Here is a 13,881-nt window from a genome sequence, read left to right on the forward strand (position 1 = left end):
TATGCTATAGATTCATACCACAGCTTTATAGGAGCATTTGGTTTCTGAGGGAGGTACCAGTAATCAAAGGTAAAGAAAACACATTCAAATTATTTAAATAGTGACCCAAACAACTAAAAATGACACTCACTTAAATGGAAAGTCAGTTTTTAAGAAAGAAAAGATCTGTTTCAGAAGTAAGGCACTAATTTTCATTCTTGTTTTTCTAATTGTTTCAATCTTTCAAACAAAAGTGATGATCATTTAGGATTCTAAGACTTACAGAATGCTCAGTGTGCTTAGAAGTAAAGCCCAACTGGCTCTAAATTCCTTTTGTTAGTAAGCAACATTTTTTGAGAAGAGACAATATCTTTATACACAAAACTAAGTTTTGGAATATACTTACTACCAGTGAACTGTACACTTTAATAATGGTTAAAATGCTGAATCTTATGTCATGTATTTTTAGCACAATAAAAACATCTATAATAAAAAATATCCTACATTTCAATGACTAAAAGTACTAATTAGTGAAATAAGCTTTGAAAACATTATTCTCATTTATGTGTCCACAAATATTTCCCATGTACCTACTGTTCCATAATACTTTATGATACACTATAAAACTTTCATAACAATATTTCAAAACAATATTTCAAAGAAAAAAAGACAAGAGAGTAAAGCATTCAGATTTATTTCTAAATGATATTCTAAGATGCCAGGTCATTTTCCCTAACCAGAATCCTCTTCCTTCTCTTTTCCATTAATCAAAGTTCCAGCTCAAAATTTGATCTCCCTCCTGAAAGCTTTCTTTATTCATTTTTCTCCTAGTCTTACTTCTCAGCACAGTTTACCAAGATATCATACATCTCCAAACTCCTTTCTCCCACCAAACCTCTCCCCAAAATGCCACAAAAAGCCATATCCAACTGTCTGCTTTACAGCTCTACTTAGATGACTAACGGTATCTTTTTTTTTTTTTTTTTTTTAAGATTTTATTTATTTGACAGAGAGAGACACAGTGAGAGAGGGAACACAAGCAGGGGGAGTGGGAGAGGGAGAAGCAGGCTTCCTGCCGAGCAGAGAGCCCAATGTAAGGCTCCATCCCAGGACTGTGGGATCATGACCTGAGCTGAGGTCGGATGCTTAACGAATGAGCCACCCAGGTGCCCCCACTAACAGGTATCTTAAGCATGTCTAAAACACAGCTCCAGTGTTTCTCCCTGAACTCTATTCCTCCTACAGTATTTTCAGCCTCTGTTCATAGAAATCCTCTTTCCATTTGGCAGATCAAAATCGCTGATTCCTCTCTCTTTTGTATCTCATATCCAAACTGTCAGCAAATCCTGACTGCTTACCATGTCCACTGCTACCACAATACTATAAGCCACCATCACTGCCTGTCTGCATTATTTTACCAGGCTCCTTCAATCTCTCCCATTCCACTTTAGCCCCATTCTACTTCCTTGTAGCTCTAAAACGTGCTGGACATGCTCCCAGCCAAGGATCTTATTACTTTCTTCCTCTCCCTAGAATACTCTTTTCACAGATATTCTAATGATGAATTCCCTCATTTCCATTAGGTCTTCATTCAAGTGACTTCTGCTGTTAAGCCTTTGCTGGCACCCTATTTAAAATTGGAGTTCTGGGGTGCCTGGGTGGCTCAGTCAGTTAAGTCAAGTCCCCCATCAGGTTCCTGTTCTGTGGGAGTCTGCTAATCCCTCTGCCCAGCCCCTGCTCATGCTTGAGCTCTTGTAAGCTCTCTGTCTCTCTAGCTTGCTCTCTCTCAAATAAATAAGTAAATAAATAGCTTAAAAATAAAATAAAATAAAATTGCAATTCTCTAACATGCCCTGCCTTCTTCCTTTGCTTTATTTTTTCCCATGGCACTTGTTACCATCCAACATACTACCCATTCCACTTATTTTTTGTTTGTCTGTCTCTTCCATTAGAATATGCTCCATAAAAACGAGGATTTCTGTCTTGCCTACTGGTAATTTCCCAGTTCCTAAAACAAAAGTTGGCCACATGCGCACATACTTTCTGAGTATTTCTTCACTGCAGGAATGAATTTTCTTAGAATAGTTTTCTGGATATTTTACTAAGGGAAGTATCCTTCCCCACACGTAGAAGCCAAGAACTATATTTTCTATCTCCTTTGGAGCCCGTATATTTTCTAATACTGTGAAATATAACCAAGTACTAGATGTCTATGGAATGCACATATCCAAAAGGAACTATCTGTTTACTTTTTGTATGTGTTATAAGGTCCCTATGCTCTTGAATGATTTTCATTTGTTGCAAAGCAAAAGCTTTGTTAAAGGTTGGTTTCTGAAATCCTTAGAAATAATAAAAATGTGATGAATATGAATTGCCGAAGATTTCCACACATAATGAATCATATTCTTTGTGGATTACTAACAAATCTGAAATGACAAAAGAATGACTAAAATTCCTCAAAGAGATAAAGCTATTCATTTTATGAGACTGTGATAAATCCCCTAGAGTACCATTAAAAGCCAGCTTGACTAAGGAGATAACCATTTCAATTAAATGACTATTAACCTACTTTGACCAAAACATAAAATAGAGTGCATTGATCATCTTTTTTTTTTAAGATTTTATTTATTTATTTGACTGAGAGAGAGCACAAAACTGAGCCATTCAGGCGCCCTGCATTGGTCATTTCTTAAAGCTATTCTTTAACTAAACATTCACTAACCGAACAGTTATTAACAAAAAGATATGGAAACGTAAAAATAAGCAGTAAATTTAAAACATAGGATATGAATCTTATGACCTTATAATAATGATTTCAAACTTGATTTTTTTTTGAAGATTTTATTTGTTCATTTGAGAGAGAGAGAGGGAGTGAGCAAGTGAGAGAACACAAGCGGCAGAGAGAGAAGCAGGCTCCCTGCTGAGCAGGGAACCCATGCAGAGCTGGATCCCAGGACCCCAGGATCATGATCTAAGCCAAAGGCAGACACCTATGGGCTGAGCCACCCAGGAGCCCCAACATTTAATACTTTGTAGCAGAAAACATTTTCACATATTTTATCTCATGAACAACATCTGCAACCCTTTTCCTATCCTAAAAGTATTCCTATTTCTAGTAGGTCTGATTAAAGATACAAATTCATCTTTTTTTAAAGATAATAAGTTTATCTTCAACACTCTTCACTGAATTAACTCACAAAGTCACCTTACCCTTTGTACCTATCACAGCTTGCCCATTTACAGATTTTTTTTCTGCCTATTATTACTATGGACTACACGTACTAGTGGAATTCTCAGCTTCTGTGTAGTTTACATTCTATATAGGTCACAGACTCTTTGCTTCAATAATATGGGATAAGTTAGTATTCACCATATCAATCTGCCTCAAAAATGCTATTGCCCTTTGAACATATCTTGAAACAAAAATGCTAAGAATTATTAGATTACAGATTTTATGGACTGACTCCATAGGCATATTATTCAGGAAGTTCATCCTATCACTTAGGTTTAATCCATCAACCTCAACTTTGTTGCATTCTTGATACTTGATTCCTATCTCTTCTATCTTCTTGCTGAATACAGTATCATCTCTGTGCCAAGCTCACTTTCAACAATGCTATTTCATACTAAACCTCCTCTTAGAATATTTCTTTAAACATTCCGGTTAGAAAGGAGGTTAAAAGGAGGGCACCTGGTTGGCTCAGTCATTAAGCCTCTACCTTACGCTCGGGTCATGATCTCAGGGTCCTGGGATGGAGTCTGCACCTCCCTCTTCCTCTGCCCCTCTCCCACAGCTCCTACTCTCCCTCCCTCTGCCAAATAAATAAATAAATAAAGTCTTTTAAAAAGAGTATAAAAGGAATTACAGAAATAAAAAATTATCAGTTCTACCTTTCCCTTTTGAAATATAAGCAATTATTTACAGTGCGCTACTATATAAAACTGCCTTGGTTATGCAGTTTAAGGACTTTAAAATTTTCCAATTGGAAATAAAAGAGAATAAGTAGTTGCAAAGTTCTGTAAGGTCTATAATTCTCCCCGAAAAGCTACTCTGTTTCTTGTTAATCATGTTGACACGTCCACATGATAAAACCTGGTTTTTCCTTGCATCAGTCTAGAAAACAATGACTACATGAGAAATACACATATCAGGATAACAGGCCTTCAGACAAATCAGGCCAATAGTCAGAATTAAATTTACCTTTAGCAAAGACAATATCCAGATATTTTCCCCCTTTAACAGTTCCTGGGTTCTATAGTGTTCTGAAGGTAGAACAAATTTATTTGTAGAGCTACTATATTTTCACCCAGAAAGCTTTCTATTTTTAAGTGGCACATAGTCCATAATTTTTAAGATATACTAAGGAAGCATTTTCCAAAGTGTTTTCTACTGAAAACTAATATATACTACTTAGCAAAAAGGTTTTCAAATCAAATAATTTTGCAAACAGTAAGTTAAAGCCAAGTAAAACAGCTTTCTTTACTGCACAGTTTCTCAGACTTTGACATGCAAATACTGTTTGTACAATGCCACGCAAAGGAGATATAAAATATTTCTCAAACTTTTTGGACCAGTGAAACCTCTTTATTACAGAACATTTAGAGGATCTAGTGCCCTATGGAATACACTGGGAAAGGCTATCATAAATTATTTTAAAATACAAAATATGTGAAACTGAAGTGTGTTGATGTTCATAGGTTCTATATCCTTAGAAAGTTAATAAACAGATTAACAGATTATTCTAGTTGGTATCTGTTTCATTAATTTATTTCATAAAGTAAGGTAAGCTCAGATGAGAAAACAATGCTGCTGGGAGCCAGGGTACTGCACAGCTACTACTGGAATATATTTAGCATATCTGTGGTCTCTTCTCACTAAATGAGTTATGAACTTCTACTCTTGATCAACAGTTCTCAAACTTCAGTGTGCATCAAACCATGCAGGGCTTGTTAAAACAGATTTCTAAATCCCATCCTTAGTGTTGCTGATTCGGTAGATCCGAGGTGGGGATTTACATTTCTTTTCTTTTTTTCTTTAAGATTTTATTTATTTATTTGATAGACAGAGATCACAAGTAGGCAGAGAGGCACACAGAGAGAGAGAGGAAGAGAAGCAGGCTCCCCGCCGAGCAGAGAGCCCAATGTGGGGCTTGATCCCAGGACCCTGGGATCATGACCTGAGCCGAAGGCAGAGGCCTTAACCCATTGAGCCACCCAGGTGCCCCAGGATTTACATTTCTAACAGGTTCCCCAGTGATGCTGATACTGCTGGTTCAGGGACCACACTTTCAGAATCACTGCTCAAGACTAAATAATATGAAAATAACAACTAACATACACTCTATACTATACTAAGCATCATATCACTGTTAGTTAATTCATTTTACAATAAAGTTTTATTAAATACTATTTCTCGTAAAGAAAACCAGAACTCCTTGGAGAAATGACATTCTATATCTGGGTCAGAAAAAATGTATACAATGAGTCTATTCATTTTATTGTGTCAAGGAATAAAAGAATCAAAATGAATAAAAATGAATAAAAACTGCAGTTGATTGAAACTCCTCAAACACACAAAATGCAAGAGTCCATAATAACAATTTTTTAAAGTGGTCACTAGTGCCGATTGCTAGGGTACTAATCTACTATTCTGACTTTTTTTAAAAAAGAATAACTAAATTTACTAAACTTTCATATCAAGGTATAATTGATAAATGTTCTATTTTATAGATGAATTTCATTCAGTTAATAAGTGCAGAAGGGGTAAGAGAATGAGGAAATCATCTTTTTGCAATTCCTACTGAAATAATGTATTTAGGCAATGATCATCAATAGATACTAAAACGGTCTAGTGAAGGGTAATACTACCCAAACCCACAAATCAATCTTAACATTACTAAAACTAGAGCAACCAGAAATTAAGTTCCTCTTGATAATGACAAAATAGGAAGTACAGCACACTATTTGAATAGTCTTGCTTTAAAAATTGAATGTGGATGTAATTAAGCCTCTAAGTCTAATTATCACTTCATGGAAAATATGCCAAATAGAAGTACAAGTTAAATAATAATATGGGGAATTAATCAGCCAAATCCAGAATGTAGGGCCTTCCATAGGAGAAATGACCCAGTTTCTCCACCACATACAAGAGTGGGACTGTTACAGAAAAAATTTAAGAAATATCAACATTACAATGTATAAGACTTATCTGGAGTCTGACTTAAATAAACCAAGACATTTCTGAGACAATAAGTTAGGTATCAGATATTAAGGAACTATTCAAAATTATAATTAATTTTGTTAAATATTATAATGGTAGATTGAGATGTAAAAAAAAAAAACCCTTACAGTTAGAGATGCATATTAAAATATCTATAAAGGAAATATGGAGTTTTCATTAAAATGCCTCTCCTTCAAAAAAAAAAATTAGATTTTAAAAGACTGACAAATACTGGTAATCTTTATTTAAAAATTTTTTTAAGATTTTATTTATTTATTTGATATAGATCACAAGTAGGCAGAGAAGCAGGCAGAGAGAGAGGGGGAAGCAGGCTCCCTGCTGAGCAGAGAGCCCAATGTGGGGCTCAATCTCAGGACCATGGGATCATGACCTGAGCCAAAGGTAGAGGCTTAACCCACTGAGCCAGCCAGGAGCCCCTATTTTTAAAAAATTTTTAAAGGTGGATACAGTGCAATGGAGTTCATTATACTATTGACTTTAATTTTCTATATGTTTAAAAATTTCCATAATAGGGACACCTGGGTAGCTCAGTGGTTTGGGCCTCTGCCTTTGGCTCAGGTCATGATCTCAGGGTCCTGGGATCGAGCCCCGCACTGGGATCTCTGCTCGACAGGGAGCCTGCTTCCCCCTCTCTCTCTCTGCCTACCTCTCCGTCTACTTGTGATCTCTATCAAATAAATAAAATCTTTAAAAAAATTTCCATAATAAAAATTAAAGGAAATAAAGCCTTCACTGAGCATCTGCTATGTGTTGACATGGTTGCATGTGATAGGAATTCAGAAGTCAACCAAAGAGACAAAGATCTATATTCTTTCCATAGATCTATATTTTTCTAGATGTAATTATATTATCTCATTAAACCCTTCCAACAATCCTCTGAAGTAGGTGCTATTATCATGACTTACCCATGATGAAAAAATTTACATAGCGTGAGGTAAAGTAATTTACTGGAAGTTACACTTATGTAGTAAATTTAGAGAACTAAGGTCTGAATCCAGAGACTAGTCTGTGAAATTTTTTAAAAGGGACCTTAGAAAAACATCTAATTAAAACTTCTCAAAGGATAAGCAAATAGAGATTGAGAGGTTACAATGTTCACACATAAACTATAAAAAATGATTAGTGATATGTAAACTTGTCTGTCCATTTAACGTGTTTTACTAGATGTCCGCCAAGTGCCAAGCACTAAGGCTGCGGTAGAGACAAAGCCCCTGCCCTTATGAAGCACACATTCTGGGAGGGAAGACCAAATGAAAAGATGAATTTAAAAAATGAGCAAAATAATTCATTTGTGTTAGGTCCTATGGAGATTTTTTCAAAAGTTGAACAATGGAGAGTGACTGGTCAAGGGAGCAAGGGAGATCAGAGAAAGCTTCTCTGAGAAGGTGAAGTTGGAGCTGACGTTTCCAAGACTAGCAACTAGTTTCTTGAAAATCTCAAGCAGCACAATTCAGACAGAGACACAGACAAATGAAAAGGACCTTAGGTAAGAAGGAGTTTGGTATATTTTAAGAAACCCAAGAGCAGCAAGAATATATAAAACCCAAGTCATTATAAAGAAAACTATGGCTCACCAGAAGTGTAGCTACCATCTGTCACCCTACAACACGATTACAATATCATCGACTGTATTCCCTATGCTGTGATATTTATTGCTGTGATTTATTTATTCCATAACTTGAAGTCTGTGTCTTCCACTCTCCTTCACCCTTTTTGCCCATCCTCCCACCCTCTTTCTCTGGCAACCATCACTTTGTTTTCTGTATTTATAGGTCTGATTCTGTTTTTTTGTTTATTTGTTCATTTGTTTTATTTTTCAGATTCCACAAGAGTGAAATCATCTGATATCTGTCTTAGACTGACTTATTTCACTTAGCTTAATACCCTCTAGGTCCATCCATGTTATTGCAAATGGCATGATCTCATGCTCTGTTATGACTGTGATATTCCACCGTATATCTGGAATATTATACACACCTTCCTTATCTATTTGCCTTAAAAAAAAAAAAAAGATTTATTTATTTATTTATTTGGCAAAGAAAGAGAGACACAGAGAGAACACAAGCAGGGGAAGCTGGAGAGGGAGAAGCAGGCTTCCCGCTGAGCAGGGAGCGTGATATGGGGCTCGATCCCAGAACCCTGGTATCAGGACCTGAGCCAAAGGCAGAGGCTTAACCCACTGAGTCACCCAGGCACCCTATTTGTTTACTGATGTACACTTAGGTTGCTTCCACATCTTGGCTATTGTAAATAATACTGCAGTAAAAAGAAAGGTGCATATATCTTCTCAAATTACTGTTTTCATTTTCTTTGGGTAAATACCCAGTAGTGGAATGATTGGATCATATAGTATTTCTCTTTTTATTTTTTGGGAGACCTCCATACTATTTTCCACAGTGGCTATACCAGTTTACATTCCTACTAACACTACACAGATTTCATATCCTTGCCAACACGTTATTTCTTGTCTTTCTGATTTTAGCTATTTGAGAGTTGTTTCTGATTTTAGCCATTTGAGAGGTGCTTCTCATTGTGGTTTTTATTTGCATTTCCCTGATGATGAGTGATACTGAACATCTTTTCATATGTCTGTTGGCCATCTGTAAGTCTTCTTTGTGAAAAAGTCTATTTAGGTCCTCTGTGCAATTTTTAAAAAAAGATTTATTTATTTGAGAGAGAAAGAGTGCACAAGCAGGGGAAGGGGGTGTAGAGAGAGAGAGAATCCTGAAGCAGACTCTCTGCTGAGCATAGAGCCCAGTGCAGGGCTTGATCCCAGGACCAAGAAATCATGACCTGATCTGAAATCAAGAGTCAGCCGCTTAATGGAACTCAGCAACCCAGGTGCCCCCTCTGTGCATTTTTAATTAAAACTGTTTCTTGAAGAGTTTTAAGCAAGGAGGGTAATCTCAATTCTGTTTTGAAAAAAATCACTCTAATGTTGAATGGCGAATACCTTGCAAAAGTAGAAATAGGAAGGCATTGTTAGAAGTCTGGTAGGTGGGTGGCTGGGTTATGGATGTTGGGAAGGGTATGTGCTATATGGTAAATACTATGAAGTGTTTAAACCTGGTGATTCACACCTGTACCCCTGGGGCTAATAATATGTTATATGTTAATAAAAAATTAAAAATAAAAAAAAGAAGCCTATTAGATAAGGCAAGATGTACAGTAGAGTAGATAGGAGATAGAAGAAAAGTAGTGATTAAGGATTCAATCTGGAAGTAGAATTGACAGGATTTGCTAATGGCTAGAATGTGCAGGAGAAAGGGAGGGTAAGTGGTAATTCTAAGTTTTATGTTTGAACACATGGCTGGATAGTAATGACATTTACTAAAAATAGAAAACTAAAGAAGAACAGATAGGGGCTGGAGATGGAAAGAGGAATGGGGAGTAATCAGGAGACAATATGACTTGCATATTTTAAAGGCTCAATAAATGTGAGCTCCATTCCTCTTTCAATCAGTTTTTTTTTTTCTATTATTATAAAAACAGGACAGCAAGAAGCTAAAGCTCTGTTTAGAAATAATGACTATAAAGTCAATTATATCTCAATTTAAAAGAAAAAACAAAAAATGGCTATAAAAACAACTTAAAGGTAATTAAAAATAGGCATAGGAATATACTAAATGCAACAAGTTTAAAAAGTAGTAAACAGTATTATAGGGTTAATTATTTTTACTTTTTTAATAAAGATTTTATTTATTTGACAGAGACACAGCGAGAAAGGGAACACAAGCTGGAGGAGTGGGAGAGGGAGAAGCAGGTTTCCGGTCTGAGCAGGGAGCCCAATGTGGGGCTTGATCCCAGGACCCTGAGATCATGACCTGAGCAGAAGGCAGATGCTTAACAACTGAATCACCCAGGCGTCCCTATGTTTACATTTTTAATGTGGAGGAGAAAAGGCCTGCAAGGTTATACTCCAAAAAATTAGCATTTTTCTTAGCATGTGTCTTTGGTCATGGGATTATGGCTGACACATACCACATAAAAATATACAAATATCTAGTGAAAAATAATTTGCTAAAATATTTACTCTTGTACTATCTTTTTAACAAAAAGTTTAAAGTTTTAAAAAGTAAACAGTAACGTTTATCAGTAGGTTTATTTAACACTTACTGAATGGTTGGCCACACATAGCAGGTGTCACAGAAGGATAAGGTGTAGTTTTCTGTGTCAGGAAATTTATATTCTAGCTTAAGCGCTAAAACCAACACAGGTGAAATAACAGCAATAAGTGCAAAACAATACTGTAACATTTTGAAGTTCATATTTAAAGTGCTTGTGAAACTCTGAGAAGGGAAATCAGTGAGACCCACAGCAGTGAGCTGGAATTTAAAGGATAAATAGAAAAGTCAGAGATAAAGGTAAAGGGAGAAAAAGAAATCCAATGAGACAAGTCAAAGCATCCAAAGAGTCAAACTTAGAAAAAAGCAGTATGCTACGTACATGACCAGCTTGAATTTTAATATGTATCTAATCTACTTATTACATTTTCCCAATTTTAGCCCTTATTTACCTTTTAAAAATATGAGCTAAACACTAAATTTTTATGCTAGGCATGTTTAAGTAAAGTGTGTTGCCTATGTTCACATTATTAGTGGATAAAATAGATTAATTTGTAATATACTTTTTAATGATAATTTGTTGAAGCTTTAATTTTTGACATCTTTTATTTCAGTAATTCTTACTACATACTGTTTTTTAAACGCCCTTTACCCTCCAGTTAATATGCACTGAATAAAGCAGTTAATAAGTTAATCATCATTAACTGAAAAATATGATCACTGTTACTATGTTCCTTATCCTTTATCCCCAAGACATAATTAATTCAAATCAATTGTTAGCTATTACTCAAGAATTCTTTGGTATATCTTTTAAGATTATTAAGAGCATCTAGGACTGACTTCAAATGTCAACATTATGACAAATACTATTAAGCTAATCCTTATCTCTGAAGAAAAAGAAATAATTATCACAAACTTTTGTATGAGGTAGGAAAACTGCAAATAAACTTGTTTCTTTCTAACAAGGTTAACCAACTCCAAATTAGGTTCTCATAAATTCAAGAATATTATTTTGTGAAATACAAAAGTCAATGGGCTCTTTTGAAAGTTCTTTTCCATTATGTGTTAAAATTGGTAAAAAAAGATTAGAAATGACAAAACATTAAATTAGCTTTTAGATGAAAAATTGTATTATTTGGTGAGTTATAAGATCATAGGACTTAAGTTTACAAATTCATAATTTAAATAACAGGTACTTCTCTGGAATCTCTAATTTAGAAGTTTATAATGTTGGGCACTAAGATCCAAGATTTCAGCTTTATTTTTTTAAAGAACACATGCTGAAACTTTATTGATTATGTAACATGGCATAGTGAAACATTCCATAAAAACACAGGACATTTGGTCATATTAAATATATTGGTCTAAAAAGCAGGTGTTATTCAGATGATAAAATATTCTGTGGATCACAATTTATGTAGAAACTCTATATTTACTATGAGCAAAATTAATATATATCTCTAAAATCAGAAGTAGTTAGGGGTGCCTGACTGGCTCAGTCAGAAGAACATCGTGACCTCAGGGCAATGAGTTTGAGCCCCGCATTGGGTATAAATTAAACAAATAAAATTTAATTAGGGGTGCCTGGGTGGCTCAGTCAGTTAAGTGTCCAACTCTTGATTTCAGCTCAGGTCAAGATTTTAGGGTTGTGAGACTGAGCCCAATGGCTCCCTCCTTGGCAGGGACTTTGTCTTTCCCTCTGCCCCTCACCCCACTCTTGCTCAAGTGTTGTCCCTCTCTCTCTCTCTAAGATGAATAAATAAATCTTTTTTTTTTTTTAAGATTTTATTTACTTATTTGTCAGAGAGAGAGACAGCACAAACAGCAGGAAGCAGCAGGCAGAGGGAGAGGCAGAGGGAGAAGCAGGCTCCCCGCTGTGCAAGAAGTCCCACTCGGGACTCAATCCCGGGACCCTGGGATCATGACCTGAGCTGAAGGCAAATGCTTAAACGACTGAGCCACCCAGGCATCCCAATAAATCTTTTTTTTTTTTTTTTTTTAAAGCATAAAATCAGAGGTAGTTAACATGATAGAATAATAAAACAATATAGTACTAGAAGGTAACCACTTCATTTTACAAACAAGGAATCTCATGCCTAGACATGAAATCACTTGCTATGATCATATAGCTCATTCAGTGTAGAATGGGGATTAATAAGTCAAGTCTTCTAACTCGTGGGTTAGTTCTCTTTCAGCTATCTTGTATTCATATACAACATTTAAAAGAAATAGGTATTAGTTCAAAGAACTGTTTAGAAGACATGACATACGAAAAAAGTCAAGCTATAAATCTGGGAAGATGTCCACACTTTATTCCATTAAGTATAGCTGCATGTAATAATCCTTCTTGTATTTAAATTAAATAGCAACAACAAAACACAGTTCTTGCTGCAGCCCTTCTTATTGTAAAATTGTCCAAATTTAAGCAAAGGGATTTAATATTGAAGGATTTTGGGAACTTGTTCTCAAAAGTTTGTCCTCTTGTTTTAATGTCTCATACATTTTAAGCATATAATACTAGTCATAACTAATTCAATGAAATGTTTTCCCTACAGAATGCATCTGTGATGGATGTCAAGAGGAGTGCTAAAACACAGCATTCTGTGCAGTAAGAAGTTCTCAGTTTGAAAAGGAAGAGGATGGAGAAAGAACCCTTGCACAAAAAGCATAATCTTCCATTCCTACTACAAAGAGAATCCTATGTGGATATTTGTATATGTTGCAAATTATCAAACGACAGAATAAACTCAAGATATATGTCCCCCCAATTCTTATGTCTGTCTGAATTATGTTACTTATGCTAGTTTTCACTCAATTCTCCTCATTGAATGAGGTCTGAGGTTTAGTCTCTAGGATACCATCAAGTATAATGCTGACTAGGGGTACCTGGCTGGCTCAGTAGTGTGTGACTTTTGATCTTGGGGTTGTGAGTTCAAGCCCCAAAGGGGGCATAGAGATTACTTTAAAAATAAAATCTTAAAAAAAAAAAGTATAATGTTAGTCTTCTCTAATTTTTTTTAAGATTTTATTTATTTATTTGACATAGCGAGATCATAAGCAGGCAGAGAGGCAGGCAGAGAGGGGGGAAAGCAGGCTCCCTACTGAGCAGAGATCCTGATGCAGGGCTTGATCCCAGGACCCTGAGATCATGACCTGAGCGGAAGACAAAGGATTAACACACTGAGCCACCCAGGCACCCCGGTCTTCTCTAATTTCTAATTTAGTGAGATACATAATCATTGACAAAATCCTCCTTAATAGAATCAAGATTATTCCAAAGAGATATTCATAACTGTGTTATTCATAATATTGATAAGAGAGGAGATGCCCATTAGGAGATGGTTTAAGTATATTGTATCCAAGGTCAATGAATGTGTAGACATTAATTATATCTATAAAGAGTTTTAGTTTTTTAAAAAAATTCTTATTAAAACAAAATACATTTAATTACTGTTTTTTTTTTCTGTTCTCTTTTGTTTTTCCCCAATACATTCTAAATTTTCTACAATGAGCACAATTTAAGTGTTTGATAACCAAGTGAGGGAAAAAGAAATAAAGAAAAAATGATTAGGTTATTCTTCAGATAAATCAAATGTT

General features: G+C 35.4%; 1 protein-coding gene across 2 annotated transcripts in view; it reads right to left on the reverse strand.

Moving 5' to 3' along the window:
* The window catches only part of SBF2 (SET binding factor 2), a 479,243-nt gene that overhangs the window by 249,258 nt on the left and 216,104 nt on the right, over positions 1-13,881 (reverse strand). The gene's annotated exons all lie outside the window — the stretch shown is intronic.

The sequence above is a fragment of the Mustela lutreola genome, chromosome 1 (genome assembly GCF_030435805.1).
Source record: "Mustela lutreola isolate mMusLut2 chromosome 1, mMusLut2.pri, whole genome shotgun sequence".
Lineage (NCBI taxonomy): Eukaryota > Metazoa > Chordata > Mammalia > Carnivora > Mustelidae > Mustela > Mustela lutreola.